This window comes from Urocitellus parryii, chromosome 8, assembly GCF_045843805.1.
Source record: "Urocitellus parryii isolate mUroPar1 chromosome 8, mUroPar1.hap1, whole genome shotgun sequence".
Lineage (NCBI taxonomy): Eukaryota > Metazoa > Chordata > Mammalia > Rodentia > Sciuridae > Urocitellus > Urocitellus parryii.
In genome coordinates this window covers 123,958,788-123,966,948 of record NC_135538.1, presented here as the reverse complement: position 1 = coordinate 123,966,948, position 8,161 = coordinate 123,958,788, and the positions used below count along the sequence as shown (strand labels likewise).

At 36.4% G+C, this 8,161-nt stretch overlaps 1 pseudogene; it reads left to right on the top strand.

The window, feature by feature from the left end:
- The first annotated feature begins 1,921 nt into the window (after window positions 1–1,921).
- LOC144256477 (olfactory receptor 12D3-like) lies at window positions 1,922–2,885 on the top strand (annotated as a pseudogene).
- Window positions 2,886–8,161: the final 5,276 nt, after the last annotated feature.

Sequence of the window (8,161 nt, the reverse complement as noted above, 5' to 3'; positions counted from 1 at the left end):
ACAAAAAATAAAAAAAAAATCAATACTTTTGGAGAAAGAAAGAATAGACAAAACAAGGTCTCCAAGAGGAGATTCTCAAGACATTTATGCTGGGACACCACTTGTGAGAGTCAGAGGGTACTCAGCTTATTTATTTTGTTGTCAGACCATGAACAAAGCCAAGTCTTTTGTCATTTATTTTTACACTTAATTGTGTGAAGTTCATAACAAGGCTTTGAGCAACCAAAAATCTCTATTAATTCTATTCAAAGAGACAATCAAAGCCTTATAACCTGATTCTTAAAATTACATAAGTACAAAAATATCTATTTATTGCAAGATACGTAAAGAGAAAAGAGTAAGGTGAATTGGTCAGGGAGAAGATATTAAATTGGAATTTTATTTTCTTTGATAGAAACAAATTGAGACAATTAAATGGGAAAGTCAAAGTATGTTGGAAAACTTCTTGAATTTAGGATATGGAAATTACCAGATGGAACAAGTGGGTTTATGGCACAGGACATCAGTTAGAAAATCTTGGAATTTACTCATTTATTTAATCACTTTTTGTTTCAAGTAGATATACCTGTTTACGTGTTTTTACATGTAGGTGTTTATAAGTTTTGTTTTTTTTTTGTGTGTGTGTGTGTGCATGTAAATGGTTAAGGTGAATAAATAGCTACTGTATTTGTTTTAATATTTTCCATATACTGGAAATTAAAATTTTCTATGTACTGGAAATTAAACTACTAATTTACCTGAGCTCATTTAGTTGGAGTTTCAATACTTAAATCAATACCATGGTAAATTATGATTTTTGATATATGCAAACACATCTAAAGAACAAATTCTGGGAAGTTGAATTGCTAGTTCAAAGTATATGAACATTTTCATTTTTGATACTTATTGCTAAATTGCCCCTTAGAGATTGAACCAATTTATATCCCCACCTGTATTATACCACCCTTAAGCAAATATGGTGCATTGTCAAACACTTTGATCTTTGTTAAAATTGTATATCATTACATTTTACTTTGCATTTCTATTTTTTTTTTCACTTTTTTTCTGGTGAGATTTCTTCCATTAAGAAATTGTGACGTTGGGGGCTAGAATTGTGGCTCAGATGTAGAGTGCTCACATTGCACCCATGAGACAGTGGTTTCAATCCTCAGCACCACATAAAAATAAACTAAAGATTTGTGTCCATCTACAACTAAAAAATAAATAATGTTTTAAAAAAGAAATCATGACTTCTTATTTTTTATTTTCTTTCATAAGGCTTAGATTGTAGGGAATTTATTTATTAATTCTTTTGATTAACACAGAGAAATTATACATATTCATGGGATTTAGTGTAATTTTTCAATGCATAGATACTGATCAAATCTAGGCTCACTCTAGCCACTGTCTTCCAACTGCCCAACCTCTTGTAATCAATATTTTATATTCAGGTTGTTTTTATTGATTGACTGTTTTTTAGAAGTGAGGAGATTTGAATCTAAGCTATTGCCATGCTCCTACTCAGAAATAATGTGTGCCTATTAAGTCCATTAAAAAGTGTTTTCTAACTTTACCAATATATCTCTGACATGCTTTAATTAGATATACTAATTGTAATGCCATAGATGAAGCTAGAGTTAAATCTTGTTCCTTTTTAATATATTTTATCTGAATCTACCTTAATTCTGATGAGCTGCCTTTTAGGTTTAACTGCACAGTCTGAGTAGCCTTTTGACTTCCATGCATTGGATATCACATTAACTCAGAACTTGTCATGTACTTCCATATTCCTCAGTTATGCTTCAAAGGAATTAACCTCTGGAATATTGTTCACCACAGTTTATCCTTTTTTTCCAGGTGATAAACTTCCTTCATTTCACCCTACACAGTGTACCAGGAAATGTTTGCTAATTGTCACTATCATCTTTTCTTCCCCAAAACAATGAAGAACATCACTTTTGTGAATGATTTTTTTTTTTTTTTTTTTTTTTTTTTTGCTGGGACTGACCCAGGTTCAGGGTCTACAGCTTGTAATCTTAATAATTTTCCTCATTATATACATGACAAACCTATTTGGAGTTGGGGCCATATTAGTGATCATCATCTCAGAAACAAGACTCCACTCTCCTATGTATTTTTTTTTTTTTTCCTGAGAAATCGTTCTTGTCTGGATATTTGCTATTCTTCAGAGACAATGCCCAAGCTAATGTGGAACCTCCTCTCCATGCACAGGGTCATATCCTTTCTAGGCTATATCATGCAGCTACACTTCTTCCACTTTCTTGGTTGCACTGAATCTGTCTTGCTAATCATCATGGGATTTGATCGATTTGTGGCCATCTGCAACCCACTTGGCAACACTGTCATCATGAACCCCCAGCTCTGTGTCCTGTTGGCAGCTGTGATGTTGCTCATTAGCTTCTTCTATGCTCTGATGCATTCTGTCATGACTGCATGCCTGAACTTTCACCACTTTCAGAAACTCAATTACTTCTTCTGTCATATCAAGCCTCTTTGGAACTGGCTTGTTGGGATGTAAGTCTCAATAAGTGGCTCATTTTCATTGTCACTTGCAGCTTACCCATGGTGGCTTGCTTCCTCACTCTCCTTTCCTATTTCTATGTAATTGGATTTCTTCTGTTGAAGCACTGGTCCTGCAGTGTATTCCACAAGGCTCTGTCCACTTGTCCCTCCCATTTTATGGTGGTATTTCTCTTTTATAGAACTGTGTAGCTCACTTATATCCCTCCTCCCTGTGCTGCATGTGTAACACAGGAATAATTTATGGCTATCGTACACACAACGGTCACTCCAGTGTTGAAACCACTGATATATACCTTCAAAATAAGGAAGTGTTGTTTGCTCTGAGCAGAAATTTTAGGAAGGAGCTGAAGCTGTTTGCCTGAGGAAAATCAGTCACAATAATAAACAAAGGAAAACTATATGCCATTTTTATGACATTTATTTTACTTCCTATAGTAATTCAATATATTTCTTAAAATTTTATTTTCATTTTAGATATTTGTCTAGTTGGAAACCAGGTTATTCATTCATATGATTTCAACAACTACTCATATAATCATTCATTCACTTGAAATATCTTGAGTAAGTCCTGATCCATACGCATAAGATACCCCAGTGGAAAAAGGTCCACAAGGCCATTAATGGGGACATGGATCTTACATTTTTGTTGAGGGGGCAGGTAATACACAACTGAATAAGTAAATGTGCCTCTGTCAGAAGGTAGAACATATTATGGAAGGTAAGGGAACAACAAAGGCCTTTCCAAGATGTGACCTTCAGGCAGAACACTGAAAGAAATGAGGTGGAGGGTCACACAGATAAGTGAGGCTATGTCATTTTATGAGGAGACAAAAGTAAGTGAAATAGCATTGAGAGAGTGTGTGCTTGTTGCTTGTGAGGAAAGCAAGATGGCCAGTGTGCCTGGAACTTGGTGGGTAATGGGGAGAATGGCCAGACATGAAATTAGTCAGCTGGTGGACCCATGACACAGGCATCTTAGTCATTTTAAGGATTTGTGTATTTACTGTGCCTGATATTGGATGACTTTGAGGCATTTGAGCAAAGAGCTGACTTGATATAACTTCTACATTTAAACAACCACATTAAATTCTCTGTGGAGAATAGAGAATCTATTAGAATGCCCTTAATCCTTTGGGTAAGAATTAAAGGTTATGCAAGCAAGGATGATGGTGGTGAAGATATGAAAATTTGTTAGATTCTGGATGAATTTGAACACAAAACTTTCAGTATCTGCTGAGAGCTTAGATATATATTGTGTGAAGACAAGAGGCACCAAAGATCATTGCTAATTTTTATTTATCTTTATTAACTGGAAAAATGACCATGATATCAATAAATTAGGCTATTAATATAGCACAAATATGATTGATATAGGTTTGAATGAGCTTTGTACATCAGGGGAATAATTTGAATGGAATTACTTCTTCCTATTAATTAATGTTTTTTATGCCTCGAATAATATATTTTTAAAACTTTTATGTTCAGATTAGCATGTAGGTTTTATGTCTTTATTTTTTTAAATTTTTTTTTATTGGTTGTTCACAACATTACAAAGCTTTTGACATATCGTATTTCATACATTAGATTGAAGTGGGTTATGAACTCCCAATTTTCACCCCAAATGCAGATTGCAGAATCACGTTGGTTACACATCCACAATTTTACATAATGCCCTATTAGTAACTGTTGTATTCTGCTACCTTTCCTACCCTCATTGCTATACAAAATTACATATAAGAGGTTGTGAGGAGAATGGGAAAATAAACAAGGAGAGAAATGAATCACAGTAGATGGGGTAGAGAGAGAAGATGTGAGGGAAGGGGAGGGGGAATAGTAGGGGATAGGTTTTATGTCTTTAAAGGCTTTAAGATATTGCTATCAAATTATCAATCTATTTGTAATAATTTAGATTTTTCTGAGCATGATCATATTACTTTTTTAAGGTAATAAGAATAGTAAAATGTTTTTTGTTTGGGGCAACATATACTTTACTATGAAGAATTAACTCAGAACAGAAACAATTAGCAAATAAGTCAGAATATAGCAGGTGGAATATGTTATAGAAGGTAATTTGAGATGAAGTCTACAGTGAAGACAAATTGTCTAAATTATAAGCAATATTCTATTTGACAGTGGATACTATAGCTAAAGTATACTGTGCCACATTGTAAATAATGTGAAAATAATCATTGATGTTTGGAAGAATTAAATTTTTTGAATATTTTCTTTTGATCTTAGGATATTTCTTAGACACACTTGTTGCATCATCTTTACATACACAGACAACCCATCCATACACAATTAAATATTTTACAGTTCTGTCTTTCTATCTCTTTCTCTTTGTCTCATTAACCATATTTATTTTTACAAAAGTAGTAGTCTAAATTTCTGTTAATAACCTGATGTGGAAGTTTCTAGTTAATTTTTGAAGTTGAGGGACTTTGTAAAGACATAGAAATGTGATTTCTAGGAATCTGTTTACTAAGTATATCTAAACTAGAATGACAAGAAAATGTTTATGTATAATAAAATATCCACTTCTACCTCACTCTGGTTTCTTTGCACATCAATGAAAGGCATGATAGAAAAACATAAACATATATTTTTAGTGATTTTAAACTAATTATTGCTAATTTTTTCACACTCTAATGACATATAATGCATTTATATATTTTTATATTACATAACATATTATACTACATAATACATTACATTTAGATATATAAAGTATGTTTTCATTTGAAATTTACACTTTGAAAATGTAGTCATCAGATTGCACCAAGATGGTACAATAGTAGTTTCCCGACATGTATCTTCCCTCACCAATATTAATTTGGAGTCATTCATGGATAAAAGTGACTTTGTGGGATCTTTGAGATCAAGATGGTTTTTAGCACCAGTAGAGCTCAAGACAAAAATAAAAGGGTTATTTTGAGAAGTCAGGCATATGCCTAAATGATCATAGGATTACTGACCATAGGTCTTACTAAAGATCTGGAGAAAGCCCCACCACATGGCCCTATTTATTCTTGGATTTGCCACTAGCATCATCTGCCAAGGAACCCAGCAAGAAATCGTGAAAGAACATGATCCAGGAAACAGTCCCACTGACCTTGGTACTGGCTGTGGACCTAGAAGCTACCCATCATGACCTGGCTCCAGCATCTCTCAGCTGCCAGGAATTGGATGAGATACACATACAACCATGCTCCAATACAGGTCTTATGACCTCAATTTGACTGTAGATCCTAAAAATACTCTGCAACTTGTCTGTAGCCACTTTTAACTACATACCTGGAACATTTCTTCTTGCTTAGGACCCCCCCAGGAAACTCTTATTCATACTCCTAAGGAAGGCTCTAGACCTTTGTCTTACTGCAGGTTTAGAAATAATTTTGTAGCTTGGATCTAGTACCCTGACACTCAACACATGCTGAGCAGCATTTGTGCTGCTTCTCAGCAATATGGACAAGACAGAAATCACAGAAATTCAATATTGGACATTCAGAGACTAAGAGATCCAGAAATTTGAGTATTTTTAATAGAGAAAAATAAAGAGTACATTGGAGTCATGTCAGTAGTGACAATGGCAGCAGGTCACTGCAGAGGAGAGGGATAGCACAGATAGAGAAGCATAGCAGACAAATTTGGTGTAGGAAAATTTGTAGATGAGAAAAACAGTATGAACTCAGTCAAATCAAAGACTATAGAGTGAGCTGGTGTTTGAAAACTACTTCATGTTTCTCAACTGGTCAGCAGAGAGCCAAAGCAGGGAGCCATCTTGAGGAGGTCACATTTGAGCTTTTTGATACAGAAACCCAGGAAATCATGGCAAATGTTGCCACATTAACTCAACCAGTGTTCACTGTGTGGCCTAGAATGTTTCTGCCTGGCAGCATGTATTTGAAACGTGTGGGAGGCCTTTCCTCATACATGATTTGAGTTACCTCACTGGCTGGTTGAGAGTTGCTTAGACACAGCTGTGTTAGAGCTTTCCCCACCCTTCTCCAGGTCCAAGGGCTTGATCATGCAGAGGCATGTCTGGCCACTGCCCTGAAGAGCCAATTGTCGCCCCTTATCTTGGGATGCTGCCCCCTTAACCTTCATTAGATGGGATTTTCCCTTGAATTTTTTGTTCCCCAATAAAAGCCCTCTTTCTGGCATGTTCTCTCTCGCTCGCTCACTAGTCTCTTCTCTAAACCTTGCCACCACATTAGGTGTCTGGAGGCAGAAATTAGGAGAAGCCATCTCGAAGCTGGTATTAAAGGTAATGAGGGTCTTTTCTTTTTAATTTAAAATTCCCTAGCAATTACTTATGAACCGAACCTTCTTTCATGAAGCCAGTACTGGTCAAGTGGCAGAGAAATGGGCACCAAGATGATTGTACCCACAGGGAATTCACATTGGAGACATGGAGGAGAATTCAACTTGCCTTCCATTTTAGTCTGGGAGCTCACACTACCAGCTGATGAAGGGTAGGAAACTGAACAGGTGAGTGTGGTTACACTTGAAATTGAGCCTGGAAAAGCCATAATTAGGGTAGAGGGTGAAAGAACTGTGCAGGGTTTGTTACCCCACCCTGTGAGAAGAATTCTTGGGTGGACCCTGAGATTCACACTTCCACCAGAGAATGGTCTCTGCCCAGTCACAGGGTTGGGTGGATCTAAATTTCTTTTGAGTAGATACCACCTGACAAATTTCCGAAGTTTTGATTAGAGTTAAACCTCTCTGGAACTTATCATTTAGAATTCTGAACCAACCTCAAGCTGACAGACTATCTGGGCAAAACTCCAATTGACAGTACTTCCTATCTGTCCTACTTTACACTAGTGAGAAGGGAAGCCAAGACCATTCAGCCATTTTCTGTTCAGGCCACTCCAGCAAGCAGGTAGGTGAGCAACAGAAAAGGAGAAAGAGTTTGACAATCCCCAGTCCTTTGTGTTTCTAAGGATACATAGCCAAGAAAGAAATGGAAAGCAGAACAGTCTGGCACAATCAGTGAACATCCATCCTGGTCAACAGTTATGACAACAACAGTTTTGTTGTTAATTGCTGAACTCACCATTCCTGTTTCTGTGTTAATTAGTATATTTGATTTCATAGTAGGCACCTGGTGTTTATTTGAATCTTGTATATCATTTTTTACCCTTCTTTTTACTGTTGTTGCTTCTGTTTATTTCCCCCTTTCTGTGTGGTGCTGGGAATCTACTGTTAATACTGAGTTCATGGAGTAGAAACTTGGCTTCTGAGATACACTCATAACCAGATACATCCACACCTCAGCCAAGAGACAGCACACCTTGATCTAGACAAAACTATCCCCACTCAAATTTTAGCAATATTTCAACATGAACAATAGGGGAGAGAAAAACTCCAAACTGATTACCAGTTCTCAAGTTGGAATGGCTAGGGGGCCTTCATGTCCCACTCATGGATACCCCATACTCCTAGAGCAAATAGAAGGAAATAACCTGAAGTCTGAGGACACCACACTGATGAAGGGGGCCCAGTCTAGATTGTTCCTATACCCTTTTGGAGTACACAGAGTTGTGCAGTCTAGAACAATTGCAGAGTGTGCATCTCATATACCCTGCTGTATAGAACACAATTGCCTGATCTATAGGAAGGCCCCCACACT